This window comes from Rhinopithecus roxellana, chromosome 1 (genome assembly GCF_007565055.1).
Source record: "Rhinopithecus roxellana isolate Shanxi Qingling chromosome 1, ASM756505v1, whole genome shotgun sequence".
Taxonomy (NCBI): Eukaryota; Metazoa; Chordata; class Mammalia; order Primates; family Cercopithecidae; genus Rhinopithecus; species Rhinopithecus roxellana.
The window spans coordinates 77,516,328-77,534,661 of NC_044549.1; the positions used below are offsets into that span (position 1 = coordinate 77,516,328).

The 18,334-nt window shown below is 43.9% G+C and overlaps 1 protein-coding gene and 1 pseudogene across 2 annotated transcripts in view; both read right to left on the reverse strand.

The window, feature by feature from the left end:
- LOC104676517 overlaps nucleotides 1-12,968 on the reverse strand; it is a 138,235-nt pseudogene extending 125,267 nt beyond the window's left edge.
- The window catches only part of ERC2 (ELKS/RAB6-interacting/CAST family member 2), a 1,016,559-nt gene that overhangs the window by 168,082 nt on the left and 830,143 nt on the right, over nucleotides 1-18,334 (reverse strand). The gene's annotated exons all lie outside the window — the stretch shown is intronic.

The following is an 18,334-nucleotide window of genomic DNA, read 5'->3' on the forward strand; positions in this document are numbered from 1 at the left end:
AAGCTGGAGTGCAGTGGCACGATCTCGGCTCACTGCAACCTCTACCTCCCAGGTTCGACCAATTCTCCCTGCCTCAGCCTCTCAAGTAGCTGGGATTACAGCATCCGCCACCACACCCAGCAGTTTTTTTTTTTTTTTTCCATTTGTAGTAGAGATAGGGTTTCACCATATTGGCCAGGCTGGTTACAAACTCCTGACCTCATGTGATCCATCCACCTCAGGCTCCCAAAGTACTGGGATTATAGGCGTGAGCCACTGTGCCTGGCCTGCCTCTCATAGGATGTTATATGCCACTCTGCCCTCACTGCTCTGAGGGTAGGGGCCTGTGCATGTCATTCTGCAAGTCCACAGGCTTCGCCAAAGGCTAGCCCTCTGTAGGTCTTCCACAGTGCTTAGAGAATTAAGGAATTGCTCGTCTAGAACCAAACTCTCTCTGGGCTCATACAATCAGGGCTTTGTTTGCTCTCCAGGAAAGTTCAGCCATAAGAGTTTTAAAACTTACATTAAATCGTCTACTTTTTCCTGTCCATGGGCCTCCCCCAAGAGAAACATCATCTGGAAGCCATGTGATCGAGCGGACACTGATTTTGTGTAAGCCCTGCATCCTGGGTTCTAGTCTCAGGCTTTAGCTGGGGGATCTTGAACTGGGTCTTTTGCCTCTCCCAACCTTTATCTCTTTAGTTGATGAAAGAGATTGAAAAACCTCTGAAGACTGTTCCACCCAGCCCTTACTTGTTTTGAATATGTGGCTCAGTCTTTCACACTCTCCCTCTAGCAGTCCATACATGCAGTTTGATAAGGAGTAAGTTTACTAGGTCTAGTCAAACAAGTATTTTGTCAATGAAATCTTACCCTCAGAGAAACAGGGAATCATCCATTATTCTCTGATTGGTGTTTTAATTAGACTCCTTCTGCCACACACAAGCTTATACCAAATGAGGGGATTTTTATATCGGTTAAAGGTTCAAGGTTTTTCACAGATTGCAAAAAAGGCAAAATCCCAACAGCTCAGAACGCTGTTGCATTTCATTTTACCCAGCCTTGCAGATTAGCTCCAAAGCCTGCTTGGTCAGCAAACATTTCTGCTGGCCTGGAAAAGCTCTTCAGTTCTTCCCAATCCCTATCAGGACTGTGCCACCACAGCGATGAGGAGCGGGATAAGCCATTTTCCTTTCCTGTGAACATTTCTGGGCCTGAGGCCTGCCTTTTTTCAGATTCTGTGGGCCTTTGCTAATTTGTGTGACAGCTTAAATGTAAATAGGACACATCTGCATGGGTTAAAAAAATAGCTGCTCGTTGTAAAGGGCAGTGCACTGTGTTTATTTATCATCTACAACTGGAAAGCAGATTCTGTTTCTAGTTTGTAATAGCTGATGGTTTGCGACAACCGGAAGCATTCCAGAACAGTTTTAGTTGACTATTGACTTTTGAAATTAGTCTACATTCATTTTATTTTCTTTTTCCCCCCCAACTACTTGGCTGGGAGAAGAGAGTGAACACCTTAAAGGTGGACATTTACAGACCAGGTCCCTGAGGCACCCACACCTGACCAGATACCTGCTGTCTACTGGTGATCACATACCTCTTCCTAACTCTACTGACCACTATTTGCAGAGCAGGTACTTCATGCCAGGCAAAGGCTTCATATGCATTCTCTCTTTTGCTCCTGTCAACCACCCAAAGAAGTGCATGTTGGCTGGGTGCGGTGGCTCACGTCTGTAATCCCAGCACTTTGGGAGGCTGAGGCGGGTGGATCTCAAGGTCAGGAGTTCGAGACCAACCTGGCCAACATAGTGAAACCCCATCTCTACTGAAAATATAAAAAATCAGCTGGGCGTGATGGTGGGTGCCTGTAATCCCAGCTACTCAGGAGGCTGAGGCAGGAGAATCGTTTGAACCCAGGAGGCAGAGGTTGAAGTGAGCCAAAATCACACCATTGCACTCCAGCCCGGGTGACAATGCAAGATTCCATCTCAAAAAAAAAACAAAAACAAAAACAAAAAAACATAAAAAACAACAAAAAAAAACCCAAAAGCCAGTGCATGTTATTGTTCTATTTTGAGAAATGTAGAAACTGAGGCACAGACATACACACACTGTGTACTGAAAAGTATCAGAATTGGTGTCTGAGCTCATGGCTTAGATTATTCTTAACCATCTATATAGCATCTTTCAGAAGTCTCACACTCATCTACCAAGTTGGGCTGCCAATCAAGGGACACACACAAGCCTCATGCTAAATCTTGGTGGTAGGTGAGGAATTCATTCAAGAAAAATAACTCAGGTATAGAAGTGACATCTTTAGTTTTATTCAGACAGCCCAATATCTCTCTTGAATTTCATTACACTATACATACATATTTTACATGTGTGTGTAAGTGCATATTCAAAATCATTTCTGTAATCACTTTTTTCATGAATGTTTCCATAGTTCACTTTAATTCTATTGCATTCAACAGGTAAGATAATAAAAGATTACTCTTACTCGGAATAGAGATCACAGCATCAGCTGCGAACACTTTCAGTTGCTCACCATAGGCTGGCAATTTGGAAAGCAATCTGAGAAGTCACCTCAAAAATTTTAACAAAGCATTATAATCTATCAAAAGAGCACCACAAAGCAATGACAGATTAGACTGATGTGGAAAGATGTCCACAATACACAAAGTGCAAAACAGGGAGTTGTGGAATAATTTGTGTAGTACAATCTCAATCCTGGTAAAAGTGTGTGTGTGTGTGTGTGTGTGTGTGTGTGTATAAGCCTGGAAGAATCTCTGGGATGACAGAGTGCATAGATGTGGGGATGTCGCAGGAGGGACTTTCAGTTTTCACTATATGCATCTTCTAGACTGTTTAACTTTTTATGCATATGTATTTTTAATTTAAAAAGTGATAAAAATGACATTTAAAAGTGTTCCCAGCCGGCTGTCCCAGGCAGTCCAAGTCACCATTGGTGAACTCTCCGTGGTGATTACTGCCATCAAGGCCATATTTGTTCCTCAGATCATCTACCTGCTGGCCCCAGCTCTTTCTTGGAATGCCCACTCCATCTCCAGGCTGGCTAAGCCAGCTAAACCATGCCCAGCTGATTTTGAGCCATCTAGTTCTCCCTCCTCTTCCTCCTCATTCCTAGTTACATATTGTCATGCCCTTGCCCTTTGCATCCAGGAAGGCCAAGATAACTGGGAAAACAGTTTGCAACCCAGAAAAGGATGCTGAACTCAGCGTTCTTGATGAGGGAGGCTTGCCCCAACCCAGCTGGTAAAGAGGAGGTCAAATGAAACACACAGGTCTCAGCTCCTCAGCTAAGTCATCCTCCAAACTTGATTCCTCTTTCATTCCAGGCTGTCCAGCAGGGCCACCCATGCTAGGCATGAACACCAGCAAACTATATCACCTCATGTGCTGAGCATTTCCGAAGGTGCACTGTCTGGCCAATCAGCAGGACACAAATCCAGTGCTGGGTGGTAGCACCTGCCAATCAATGGCTTTTCCGTATGAGCCTACTTCTCCTGAGCTTTGAGGATGTGGTTTCCAGTTTGACTTTCTTGTTTCAGAGCTGAAGTTTCAAGGATGCATCTGGACAAAATATGCTTTCCATATAGGCCAACAATTTATTTATTTATTGCTTATGACATTGTACTTGGCAGCTAAGAAGATATAAAACAATTTAAACCATTCGGCAGAAAACGGTTGCAGAGTTGCCACTGGAGACTGCGGTGGAAGATAATAGAGGAGAATGGAGTCTAGCAGATCTTTCTGTAATTGACAGGCAGAGCCTCTAGAGGCAAGCGTGGCCAGCAGGCATTCCTGCAAGGAGCTCACATCTCTTTCCAGTCTCAACTCCTGCTTTGGCACGAGAAGGAGACCAGAGGCATGTGTTGGAAGCCTCCTCTGACAGGACAGATGGAGCCAGTATGAGGACCTTTGCCATCCACCCTTAATTGCCAGGTTAGATGGATGCTTTGAACATTTATTAATGCAGTGGGTGGTGCTGACCTGCTTCCTCCCTCTGCCTGTCTCCCATTGACACCATGGGTGCCCCTTCCATGGCCTGCTGGGCTCCACCATTTCAGTGTATGCAGCTCAACCTCTAACTGCCTATTCTTGCATGGCTTTGCCTGAGGGCTTCCCTGGCCTCTAAGGCTCACCTTACACAGGCTTGTAGCAGGTGAGGAGTGTGAGGGTATTGATGCCCCTGGGAGCAGCCCTCAGCTGATGACCATCAGGAATGAGGACACACATATCACAGCTCCCTCACCCCTAAAGTGGGATGACTCCGGTTCCACACCAGCCTCCAGCATTCCACAGCAGGACTAAGCTGCAGTCACCTGTTGCCCACAGTGGCGGCTTGACAACTCCCCCTTTATTGGCTTGCCTTCCCCTTGCCTTATTGATGCTTCCTGGGAACACATCCCCCAAGAATAGCTTGTACTACATCCTTGTCACAGAATCTGCTTCCAGGAACCCAAACTCAGAAAACTCCTACCCTAGTCCTGCCCAGCCCTTGTTATGGATCACAAATTAGAGGAGCCCCAAGATTGTTTCTTGCACTTGGGGTGGTGGTTGGGCCTGCAGAGTGTTTAAAATAATTCCAATAAGTTGCTATCATAAAGAAATCTAGATTCTTGGATTCTATTGAAAAACGGCACAGATATGGCTATACTGAGCTTGCATTCCCTTATGGCATGTGGGGTTGAAGCTGACTTCTGATGCCCCTTTAACCAAGCCTCCCTGGCCCATTTCCCTCACTGACATTTCCAGACTGGACTCTATGGATAGTTGCTGGGTCACCCAGGCTACCTATAAGGCCAGGTGCCTTTTTTCTCCAAGACTCCCTGCCTTCCTGAGGACCTGAGTCACTGTATGGAACACTCAGGCCTGGATCATACATAGAAAAGTATGTGGACAGAGATGTCAGCCCAGGATGCAAATATATCAGAAAGAAGAGTCACTAATAGCTAATGAATGCAACCATGTCAGGTGCCCTGCTAAACTGTTTGCATTCTTTTCTTTTCCATTTTAGTCTTCATAGCCACTCTGTGAGGCAGATACTATTATTATCTTCACATTTTATCTGAGGAAATTGAACCTTAAAGAGTTGGAAAACTTATCCACTTAGCTAGTAATGAAGCTGGGACTCCAGTTTAAATTTGTGGTGTTCTTTCTGTCTGCAAAGCTGCTTGGCCCTTCTCATCCAGGGCACAGGAATATCCATGGGAGAAGGTACTTATTTATTTATTTATTTATTTGAGTTTTGATTTAAAGGAATTTTTTTTTAGAAGACAAAGTCTTACTCTGTCACCCATGCTGGAATGCAGTGGTGCAATCATAGCTCATGCAGCCTTGAACTCCTGGTCTCAAGTGATCTTCCTGACTCACTGCCTTTGCCTTCTGAGTAGCTCGGACTACAGGTGTACATTCCCACTTCCAGCTATTTTGTTTTGTTTTGTTTTTACTTTTTATTTTTTTGTAGAGATGGGGGTCACACTATGTTGCCCAGACTAGTCTTCAACTCCTGGCCCAAGTGATCCTCCCACCTTGGCCTCGCAAGGCATTGGGATTAACAGGCATGAGCCACTACTCCTGGTGGAGAATGCACTTTACATGGTTGCTATGCCATCACCCAGGCCTGGCCTTGAGTCTGGGAGGCTCTGAAACCTTCCTTGTTAGGCCACAGAAGAAGAAGTACATCTCCAAAAGGGCAGCTTCCAAAGTAGCCGGCTCCTGTCTCCTTAGCATTGCAAATTAGAGACCTTGTGATTATTTTATAAGGAGAACTCTGAAAAATGTATAGACCAAAAGGTTCATTAGCTTCTGACTACCCCAGTCTCTTCTTGTAGGAAGTCACAGGGGAAACCGATTAGACTCCAAAGGCCAGCTGAATTTACAGTGATATGAAACTATCACTGCAGAACCTGGAATGTCCAACTGTGGCAAGCACAGTCCCCTTCCCATAGACACAGCCTCTAGGGAAGAAGAGGTCTAGGAATAACTTAAAAAGAGAGTAGGAGGGGTCACAATGAAGAGAAGAATGGCATCCTCAAAACTAGGGATGTTGGCTGAAGTAGTCATGCAAGGGCATCAGGAACCCAAACTCAGAAAACTCCTACCCTATTCCTGCCCAGCCCTTGTTATGGATCACAAATTAGAGGAGCCCCAAGATTGTTTCTTGCACTTGGGGTGGTTGTTGGGCCTGCAGAGTGTTTAAAATAATTCCAATAAGTTGCTATCATAAAGAAATCTAGATTCTTGGATTCTACTGAAAAATGGCACAGATATGGCACAGAGGCCCCAGGGAACTATTCCACAGCAGGATAGTGGCTTTGATGGAAAGAGTAACTACTGGATTCCTGGCCCCACCTCCCCTCTCATCTCCCCCTAGAGATGGCCTGGCCATTGGGAAGTTCCGTGGCTATGACACCCATCTCCTGGATAGTGCTATGAAGTGCACCCCCAAGATCCTCCTCTTTCACTCCCCCGCTTTTGCCTCCATGGTTGGCTGATGCCTCTCCTGACACACCCTTGTTTTGTTTTGTTTTTTGCTGCCAGTACATTCAGGCAGCTAGATCTAGCCTAGCTGGCTAGAAGCCGTCCTGGCTCTATAAGGCAACTTGGCAAATCTCTACTCCGATCTATTCCATTTTGCTTTCATGGGTGTACAGTCTTATTTCCCTTCCTTCCAAGTCCTTGAGATGGAAGGAAGTAACCTCTTTTGCCTGCCAGTGTGTTCCCTTTAAGTCTCCCTGACCAGAGTGTAAGCTGCCTCAGAAAAAGCAGGCAAGAAATCAGGGTGGTGAGAACATAGATTCTGGGGCCATTATAGACAATAACTCACATCCTGTGTCACTATTATTACTATATTAGACATATTTCTTTCTTTCTTTTTTGAGACAGGGTCTCACTCTGTTGCCTAGGCTGGAATGCAGTGGCATGATCTCAACTCACTGGAATCTCTGCCTCCTGGACTCACGTAATTCTCCCACCTCAGCCTCCTGAGTAGCTGGGACTACAGGCACACACCACCATGCCCGGATAATTTTTGTATTTTTTTTTTTAAATAGAGACAGGATTTTTGCCATGTTTTCCAGGGTGTTCTTGAACTCCTAGGCTCAAGCAATCCTCCCACCTTGGCCTCCCAAAGTGTTGGGATTATAGGTATAAGCCACTGCACCCACCCCTGGATGTATATCTTAACTTCTCTGGGCTAGGTTTCTTTCCCTGTAAAGTGTAGATAATTATTTTTAATTAAAAGATGTGCTCAAAGGGTCAAATGAAATTATGTGTGTAAAGTGCTGAGGAGTGTCTGAAAGCTGGGGAAATGTCTAATAAATAGAATAATAACAATACTGGCAATGGCTGTGATTGTAGCATGCCTCCTGTGCTCCCTAGAGTTCTGAGGTATAGCTCCCGCCGTGGATCTTAACAAATGCTTGCTAAATTGACTTGAGCCAGGACTCAATAAGGGATGCAATTTCTATTCATCTGGCCCCAAACTGGCTTATGGGAAAAGGCACTTATTGGTTCTTGTAACTAAATCATTCAGGACTAATCTGGCTTTGGGCACAGGTGAATTTGGGATCTTAAATGATGTCTTCAGGGATCTCTCTGCCTCTCTCTCCATCATTCTTGTCTACTTTCCTTTTCTTTCTGACTTCATTTTCAGGTAGGGTTCTCTTCTAACTATGGTACTGTTGCCCCTGGTACCCCAAATTTCATCACTCCAGCTTCTACTTCCATAAACAGTTATTTTTCCAAGCAGTCTTAACTCGAAATCTCAGAACTGAGACTCATTGGTCTAGTTTGATCATGTGCCCATTTCTGAACCAATCTTAGTTCAGTGGCTTAAGGGATAGCTCCCTCTGAGTGATTAAGTCTAGGGAAAGTGAACTCTGGCTGGCTTGAGTCATGTGCCATATTGACATAGTACTGGGTGAAGAGTAACTGTCCCAGAACTGTAGAAACTGAAAGGAATTCCCCAGAGAAACTCTGGCCCTTCGTATCAAAAGACAGGGAGACAGACACTGGGCAGACCGAAGCAATGGATGGCTGTACACCACTGGTAGGCATTATATGCATTTTGCACACTTGCTCATGAATATCTCCCTCTCCCTGCTGCAGAGCCACATAATCAGAAGACTGAAGGACTGTCGCTGTGCAAGTGAATCTGAGTAGTTCTGACTTGCCAGCCTGTGACAGGGCAATAGCAGCCACAGATGTTTAACTAAGCAAGTGCTACCAGGCCCCAGGCCCGCAGGCTCTTCCCCAAGCCCAGTCCCAGCTGACAGGCAGGCCTGACAGGACATGTCAAGGCCAAGAGTCAGGACACCTCTCAAGATGTCACAGTGCCTCAGGACACGTGGGTGGGCAGGTGACAGCTGCAGTGACCCTTCCCGAGGCCCACAGAGCAACCTGTATCTGCCACCTTCAACAGGCAAGGCATCTTTCTTCTCAGAAAGCAAGGAAAGCAAGTATTTGAAACTGTATATCCTTTCCTGTTTCATTAAGGGGTTGGGCTTTGTTTTCCTGAAAGCTTTTGTTCTTCTGTCAGCATATTCAAAACAACCAAAAGGCGTTACCTGCTCTGAAATCCCCAAGATGCCTATCCTCAGAGGTGCTTTTTTGGCTGTCTCATGCAGCAGAAGGAAGATTTGCTTCCTAGCTGATTCTCCACTCCTCAGGACATTCACAAATGGCAAATTATAAGCCCATGTTGCCTCTGCTGACTGCAACTTGGGCCTGTCAGCCCAGAATAATATTTGGATGATGATTTGGCCAAATCAACCCTGGCTGTCATCCTGGGCTCCCTTTTCTCCCTCCACCCGATGAACAAACCCCATGGCCCCTCCTCCTCAGATAGCTCTGGCATCCAGCTGCTTTTCCCCACCGTTCCTTTCTACCCCCACCACCTCTCTCGGGTCCCAATAGTCTCTGTGCTCCACTCACTCCCCTCCATCAATTCTTGGCTCTTCCACCAGAGGGATCCTTCTAAAGCACCTACATCCATTCATGCCACTGCTTAGCCTTTTCTTTCAATGGTTTCCAAGTCCCCTTATAATTAAGTTCTATCTCTTCAAAAAACTAGTAGAAAGGCTTTCTGATCTCACTCTCAACCGATAGCCTGTTTGCCTCCTATACTCCAGATGTATTTATGGACATAGGTAGGCTCCCAGATCAGATCTACATCATGACATTCCCTGGGGCTGGGCTATTCTCCTCTGCCGCCTCTGTACCTGGCCAACTCCTACTTATCCTTGAGGCCGCAGCTCAAGGGTCACTATTTCTGGCTTCTGAATCTGGGTTTGGCATCTCTCCCACATGTACTCTAGGCATCTAGTGCCTCCTCCACGACAGCACTTATTATACTATCCTGCAATTGCTTGCTTATCTGTGCTTCCTTCATTAGCCTGGAATAATATTGGAATAATGGAGCCTGGAAGATCTATGAGTAGGGAACTCACCTTATTCATTACTGTATCATTAACTTCTCATGCAAACCCCATCACATTATGGAAGCTCAGTTCATATTTGTTAAATGTCTGAACAATGTGAATGTTCATACTCAGACTTTCCATTGGCTGAATTTGAGGTCACAATTTCTGTACGTGCAACTGAGAGCAAATTGGCACATCAACCTGCACCCCCACCTCCAGATAAAATGTCAGCGATAGCATTTGTTCCACCTGATATTCCTTTTGGCTCCTGATCTTTATGCCGCAGGTATAAAAATGTCTCCATCACAACTTCCACCCCTGGAATTGAGTGCCTGGTGCAGAGAAGGGGGCACAATCTTTGACACAATCTAGAGTAAGCGAGACCCCCAAGGATTTGAAGAGAAATACAAGAGTGTGCTCTGAGCTTTGGCTTGCAGAACCTGGGGGGTAGGGCGGGGGTGGGGTGGGCGTCTCCTATTTCCTTGACCATCCAACTTTGATTTTTTTCCTCCTTGCTCAGCACCTAGTGGTGTAGTATTCCAAGGGCATTAAAACAAGGTTAAAGGGCTTTATGTGATGAAAGGCATTCTTAGTTGTGAGGGGCTAGCAGGAGTTTCGGTATCAGCAATTTTGTATATGGAAACATATTAGCTTCATATTTAATTGGGGTCGTGGTGCACTGTGAAATATAGCACTTACGTGCACAGACTTGGGCATGATGTCCCACAGACATGGGTTTGAGTCCCAGCCCTGCCATTAATAAGCCATGTGACACCTGCCCAGGTAGCTAACCCCTGTGAGCCTCAGTCAGGTCCCTTACCTTTAAAATAGGGATGATAATAATAATAAAAGCATAAATCCTTGTAGGGCTGCTGTGAAGAACAAGGTAAGAAGTGCACGTAAAGTACCATGTACAGCACCTAAAATGAGGTAAGCACCTAGAAAATGCAAGCTGCTTTTCTTCATAGTATAACATTGGGCCCTTACCCTGCTCCAGATGCTAGCAAGTAAAAAATGCACCAGCTTGCCCTGTGGGCCAAGTCTTACACACTGATGTTGGTTCAACCCATCTGTGCATTCGTTTTCTACTGCTATCCTAACACATCACCACACACTTATTGACTTTAAAAAATATCTATTTATTATCTCACAGTTCTGTAGGTCAGAACTTTGGCACAGCATGGTTCAGTTCGTTCTCGCTCTGGGTTTCATGAGGCCAAAATCACCAGGTGTCAACAGGGCTGCAATCTTTTTTGCAGTTCTGAGGCTGAATTTACTTCCCAGCTCATTCAGGTCACTGGCAGAATTCAGCTCCGTCTGGTTGTGGGACCTTACTTGCTGGCAGTTGGCTGAGCATCATTCTCAGCTTCTAGAGGCCACCTGCAATCCCTGGCTCATAGCCCCTTCCCTTTTATCACAGCCTCTCCTCCCCCTTGGGATCATTTTGCCTTTTCTTCCTAATCTCTCCCCTTCCCTCTTCCACTGCACCACTCTGACTCTTCCACTTTCTTTCTCCACTTTTAAGGGCTAATGTCATGACATTGGGTCCGTTTACATAATCCAGGATACTCTCCCTATTTTAAGATAAGCTGCAAAGTCCCTTCGTCCAGTACCTGGTTAGTGTTTGAATGAAGCATGGGCGTCTTGGAAAGACATCTTTAGATTCTGCCTATTACATCTTATTTGCTGCATTTTAAAATCTGAAACAAAACACATCTCAATACAGCACACTCATTAGGTATTTAGTTTGGGCTATTTGGGGAGTTGGCTTAGCTGGGAAGAAAAATGTGAAAAGGTTATTTTCAAAAACAAAAAAACAAAAACAAAAACAAAAAAAAAATGGGCCCACCTCCTTTCCTGGGAGACTAGTGCTCTGTTAAATATGGAGTTTTCCATTCATTTAACAGGGAAATTCCCTTAGTTTTTCCCTTTTTCACTTTCTATTTAATAAAGTCCATACCATTTTAAGGTATTTCAGTGTTTAAATATTGCAAATCTAGGTTTTTATATATGAAGCTCAACTCCAGATTCCAAATTGTCAGTCAGCAGGGTCTGAACAGGGAGGACTCCTGGGGGCAATCCTGCATTAATACAAACAGGACAGAGTGGGCTGGGAAACTCAAGACTCAGATTGGAATGTATTTGCCAATTGGCAACAAATCCTGTTCTCATCAGCTTATCAGATTTATTTCATGTAGAAAATTAAAATTCTGGGTCTCTATTCTACAGAAATACTTGCACATATGCCCAAAGACATATACACAAAATTATTTATTGCAGTCTTGTTTGTGACAGCAAAACATGCAAACTATCTAAATGCCTATTAACTGTGAGTGGCTAAAATAAACCTTGGCAGGGGAATTCCATGAAATACTTCTGTCGCTATTAGAAAAATAAGGTAGGTCTATATATATTAAAATGAAAAGTTTACCAAGACATACTAGTAAGTGAAAAATGCAAATCACAGAAGAAACTGAATAATATAATCTAATTTGTGTTAAATGAATTATGTAAATGTACATTATTTGCAAATGCAGACAAAGGACATATCTACCAATTAATTGGGGTCTTTTGCTTCTGGGGAGAAGTGTAGAGTTGGGGGACAGAGTGAAGGAGACATTGAGGTTTTAAGTTGTCTACTTCAATATAGCTTAAATATTTGACAATGAGAATTGAGTCATGAATGTAGATTTTTAAAAGAATTGGGTGAAAAATACCATGCTAGACATATCACTAAGGGTAGGGGCATATAGGCTATCTATCAATGGGACTTGAAATATGATGTTATTTGATGTTTTAGAAATTAAGGCCGGCCAAACAGCTAAAATGACTAACTTCTGAGCATTTCAGCTTAAAATTCCATGCTTATTCATTGCTACAGCAGAGCCAAGTCCTGATGAGACATGCTGAATGAGAGAGGGCTATTTATCTTCTAGTTTCTGGATGGCTGTGACCTTCCACAGACCTGGCACATAGAAGGTGCTCAATAAATACTTGAAGAATAAAACAAATGGCACTATTAAATTTGGGAAAAGTCTGGTATCTGCCTTTGATTAAATAAATCAAGCCTACTAAAATCACAAGAGACATATATATAAGATTTAACCCACTCTCAAGAATGGATGAACGGAAGGGAGATGGTTGTCATTACAGAACACAGGCAAGTAAGATTTGGAATTAGACAATCTTTCTTTACCTTCAATCAGAACCAAACAAAAAAATTCCCCAAAACCAGATCTTAAAAACCAAGTCCTAACCCTACACAGCCCCTGGAATAAAGCTTTTCCAGTGTACCTGCCAGAGTAGCCAGTAGAGGAGAAAGGGGCTCCGAGGAGGAGGAACTTGCTGTCTGCAGCCTGCCCCTTCATCAGTGGAAGTAAGGCTAGAATCAATGATGGCTAAGCTCCCTTTCAGTGGCAACTTTCTGGCAATCTGTAAGTGGCCACTCTGGTGGCCCAGTATCCTCAAAGGAGCTGGAATCAGTTCTTTTAGCTTCAAAGAAACAGACCGTTGGGTTTGCATGTCAAATGTCATTGTAAACCTATGCCCCAGCCCCCACCTCATCTGCAGAGTACCTATCAGGGTTGAGCTGCAGGAGTTACAGTGGCCTTTTGGAGGGTGAGTTGGAAAGGGAGGCAGCATGTGGCAAAATGTCATCCTCAAGGCCCTCAACATTAAACTTTGCATTGTTGTTAGCTCTTTAAAAAAAACCTTTTTTATTTTTATAGTTCTAAATTTACTTTGGATTTACCAATATTAACTAAGTGGCTAAGAAAATAAATCTACAAAGCAAACATGAGTACCACACTGTCCGCCAGGACTCTAAGCCTAGGAATGCAAGGAACCCTGTTTCTAATGATGTACGTACACTCTTTGATGCTATTGGTTTGTTTCTGCCTATAGCCAAGTCACATTTTGCAGCGCGACTATCCTGTAAACCATGCGCTTGTTTCTAAATTGTACCAGATGCTCATCCACTAACTCAGCCTTATACTTTCATCAGATTTTTATGTCTTTGGGATGTACATCTTTGCCACTCAAAGGGTGGTCCACACACCAGCAGCATTAACATTGCCTGGGAGAAGGGTTGCCAGATAAAATATAGGAAATTCAAATTTTACTGGATGTCAAGTCTTTCTTTTATTTTATTTTTTCCACCTCTAAATTTGATAACCCTACCTGGGAGTCTGTTAGAAACATAAAATCTCAGGCTCCACACAGACCTAATGGAATCAGAATCTGCATTTAACAAGTTTATAGGTGGTTGCAAAATCAACTTGAGTCTACTTAATTCCTGTGATACAAACCTTCTAAGTTCCACTGGCAAATTCTGATCTCACTCTGCATCAAATGTAGATGAAAAGAGTAAGCTGTCAACAAGCTTGGTTTTTGTGTTTCCCCCATTTCGTCATGTATTCTGTTCGCAAATGCGCACATTTTTCAATCTGGGCACAGAAGGCACCCCCACTTTCAACCACTCGTGAGTCCGAGCTCATGAACCGCCATCACTGCAGAGGAGACGCCAGGCTGTGTTAATTGCTTGCTGGGTGGTGGGGAGGAGGGGCGGGGTTACCATCTCGCCTTTGATCAGGAGGTAGAAGTAATGGTTTTACTTACATCCTGCTTTGTCTCTGTACAGGCTGAGAGCCAAGGATCCATTTCAGGCTCTTTCTTCCTAGTATTCTGTTACTGCCTATATACTGCGGCCCAGAGCTTCAGGCGGGGTGGGGGTGGAAACCAAACGCTTTTTGTGGTACACCCACATGACAGGCTTCAAAATGGAAACAATATTTAAGTTTAACCTGGAAGATCAAGTTTGCTCAAATCTCGCAACGCAGGGAGCTTTTGAAAACTTTAGCAGTAGGTCTGCGTTTGATGGGGAGAGGCAAGCAGTGATGGAGAAATGAGGCCTTGTTAACAGACACTGAATCCCCACGCGGGAGTCAACATTTCGCCTTATTCCCTATAAATAATGGGGATAATAATAACACACAGAGACAGAGCCTTGAAAGCTTCAAGGTGTCTTTACAGCCACATTCTTCTGCAGTCTGCAGAATAATTTTGGGAAGAGGGTGCGCGGTGAAGGTGTAGAAAGTAGCTGTCGTCAGCCCCACAGGACAGAGAAGACATATAATCAAGTAAATTGATTTTAAAAGTCAAAAAAAAAATCAAGACACTTTCCTCAAGTAGCACATTTCCTGACTCTTCAAACAGTGCTCTTTCCACTGTTCTCAGGGTTCCATTATTTGGTTGCCACAAGCTACTCAGATCTTAGCCATTCCTCATGGAATTTCAGGGCTGGAAGAAACCTTTAGAAGATTCATAGAATCTTGTTATGGATTGAATTGTGTCCCCCTCAGAATTCATGTGTTGATATCCTAATCCCTAGTACTTGAGAATGTGACCTTACTTGAAAATAGGGTCATTGCAGATATCATTTGTTAAGATGATGTCATCCTGGACCCTGATCCTAGGTGACTGTTGTCCTTCTAAGAAGGGGAAATTTGGACACAAGGAGACACATGCACCCAAGGAGAACGCCGGGAGAAAATGAAGATAGAGATCACAATGATACATCTGCAAGCCAAGGAACACCAGAGATTGCCACCAAACCACTAGAAATTAGAGGAGAGGCATGGAATAGATTGTCCCTCATAGCCTCAGAAGGACCTGCCTACACCTTGAACAAAGCCTGCAGCACCTTGCTATGGCAGCCCTAGAAAGGAAAGACAAATCATAAGGTGGGAAGTGTCATCATGGTGCTAATGCTGATGAGAGTTTGCAGGGCTCCAGAACTGGGCAAGGGTTCACTGCATCATCTCATAGCTTCCATATATGGACTCTGCAAGGTAGGCACTAGAAATGAGGGCTTTGAGGCTCATAGAGGCTGAGCTACTCAGTCAAGATCACACAGCTAACATGTGGCCAAGCTGGATTTAGACTTGGGCAGTCTGAGTTCAGACCCTGTCGTATTATCCCTTAAACATCACAGCCTTAGGTGGGGTGGCCAGGACAACTGATTAGCATCTATGAAGCCCCTTCTCTTGTAGCACCTGTAAGGGGCTCACAACACCACCATGAGGTAGAAACAAACATTACTTAGGTTTTATAGGGGAGGAAACTGGCACTCAGATTAAATCACTGACCCAAGGTCACAGAGCTCATCAGTGGTGGAGCAAGAATTTGAATCAGGGCTGTTGACTCCAGCAGGAGCTCTCAATCATTGTGCAGGAGCCCCGCGAGTTCAGATTTGCTGGGTTTTCAGTGGCAAGTATGTCATCCTTTCCAAATCACCATTTCCTCCCTCTGTACCTCCACCTGCCATGCACACCTTGACTGTTGGTCCCCTCTTCCATGTCCTAATACACACACGGATATTTTCAATGTTCACTTCCCTTCCCTCCCTCTGTAAGAAAGCTCTGCTTCCTCTGAGTAGTGTCAAAGGTAACTTTCAGGCAGTAAAGTCTGTGAGATTCTTTCAGTCTGCGGGTCAAACTTTGATAATGTTCAAATCCAAGGATGATATCTGGGGGTAAAGCAGTGGTTCCCAACCAACCAGGGGCCATTTTGACCCCCAGGGTACATTCAGCAATCTCTGGAATCATTTTTGGTTGTCACAACTAGGGTCTGGGGGTGGAGTGGCAGGGAAGCTACTGGCATCCAGTAGGTAGAGGCCAGGGATGCTGCTAAATATCTTACAATAGACAGGATGCAAGACAAAGAATTATCTAGCCCTAGATTCAATAGTGCTGAAGCTGAGAAATCCTGGCATAGTGCGTGTTCTCCAGGAGCAAACTGCCCACTTCTAAATTCCAGCTCCATCACTCACTGGTTCCGCAACTTGTGGCAACTTTCATAAACTCTCTAGGGTCCAGTTTTCTTATTTTTAACATGTAACTAATAATAGCACATGCCTCCTGGGTTTGTTAGGGGGCAAGGTGAGTTAGTGTATGGCCAGGCACTAAGTGAAGTGTGGGGCACGGTGTAATTGCTTAGGAGAGGCACCCTTATTATTTCCAAAACTGGAAGGTAAGCATCTGACTGTGGGGCTTCCATAGCTGCTTCTCAGCTGCACTAGCTGGCAATCTTAGCTGCAGCAGGCAGTCTCAGGATGATGAATGGCAGACTCAGGCACTTAGCATGTGCACAAATAGCCAGGTGCAATGTAGAAGGAAACTCTTGTTTTAAAGTGAAATTAAGTATAAATAATTTAGGTGATGACTCTCCAAAGGTTTCACTTTAAAAGTGTTCGGGAATTCCCTTTGAAATATTTTTAAAGTTCTCCATTTACCTACGCAACTAGCATTTACATCACTTTTACAATGTGCTAGATGGTTTACATGGTTTAACGGATTTAATTCTCAAAACAACATCCTAAGATGAGCACTGTCTTTCCTTGTCCTTTTTAAACAAGGCCACTTCTCCTGAAGTATGTGGCCTCAAGATCAATCAATGCTGTTAAGTTTTCATTCGATCTTGTTTTTCTTATTCTGTTTTAGCTATTATATTATCTTCCATTATCCTCCCCAGCCCTCTCCACAAGCATAGAAATTTTAGCAACATGACATAGGCTTTTGTGGATTAGCCTGGGAAACTAACACAGTGTTTAACATACAATATACAACATGTATTGTAATAATGTATACATTTAAGATATATAATGCATAATAAATTGTGTGTATATATATGTATATATATATCACTATTTGATTTCCCAACCATGAGTTAGCTGACTCATAAACTCATCTGGGGAGGGACTTTGGTATGTGGTTTAAGGAGCTGGGTCTGAATAACCCCTTGCTATATCGGATGGCTAGCAGTGGCCACATGATACTGAAGAAAGAACACAGAATGTGATGGGGAATGACAACTGGGTTACACAGCCTGGGTTCTTCCACCTCTAAGTTGTGTGACCAAGATGTAATTTAGCCTCTCCTCTGTAAAATGGGGCAACCTAAGACCTACATGGTGGGACAGAGAAAGACTAAATAGAGTTACACATGGACAAAGAAGGCCTTCCTTAATGGTTGTGCTCCACTCCAGGACAAGTTATGCTCATCGTCATTACTTAGATTCCAGGGCTACAAGGCTCACAGGACTCCACTGGGGTCTGCTGGCTGATGACAACACCTCATTCCAATGTCGTAGTATCACTTTCCTATCTTCTTTTTAGTGTCTTTGTGTGTTGCCCCTCTTGACTGCTAGGCCTGGTGTTCAGGCCACACCACACAGCTCTTAAGGCCAGCCTGTTGAATTGCCCATGCTAATCTATATCTATACAGAATTGATGGCAATTATAGATTATACAATATAAAGTTGCCCTGTGCTAACCTCTAGAGTCTTTTAATTCTTCTTATGACCAGAACCTTACACTGAGAGATGATTAAGAATACACCTAACTTGAGTAAAACTACTCAAGGAGAGCAGGAACTTGAATATTTAGCTTCTGTTGAGTTGCGCATAGCAGGTACTCAATAAATATTTACTGAACTAACTGCTAAACGGGTGAGCATTAGTTAAGTGCTACATAGCATAGTATGCAACAGTTTTCCCTCCCAGTGTCTTCTTTCATTTCTTTTCAAATAATCTGAATAATTTGTAGGCAGGAACACAAGAGCTTAGTTTTTAATCTAATCAACAAAGAACCCTCCAAAGAGGAGACATTCCTTTGGCCTTGGTTGTTGGCATTTCAGGCATAATTATATTTTTCACCCTAAAATTTCCCAACAAGATTAAGAGTTACACACAAAGTCTCCTTAACCTTTTGGCTCAGAAGTTTGCACAAGGAGCTCTGCCCACTTTTCATGTGATTTCTGAAAGATGCCAGCTGCTGGCAGCCATGAAACATGAAACACAAAGAACCCGTAATCTGCTAGAACATACCCTGCTTGCACAATTCC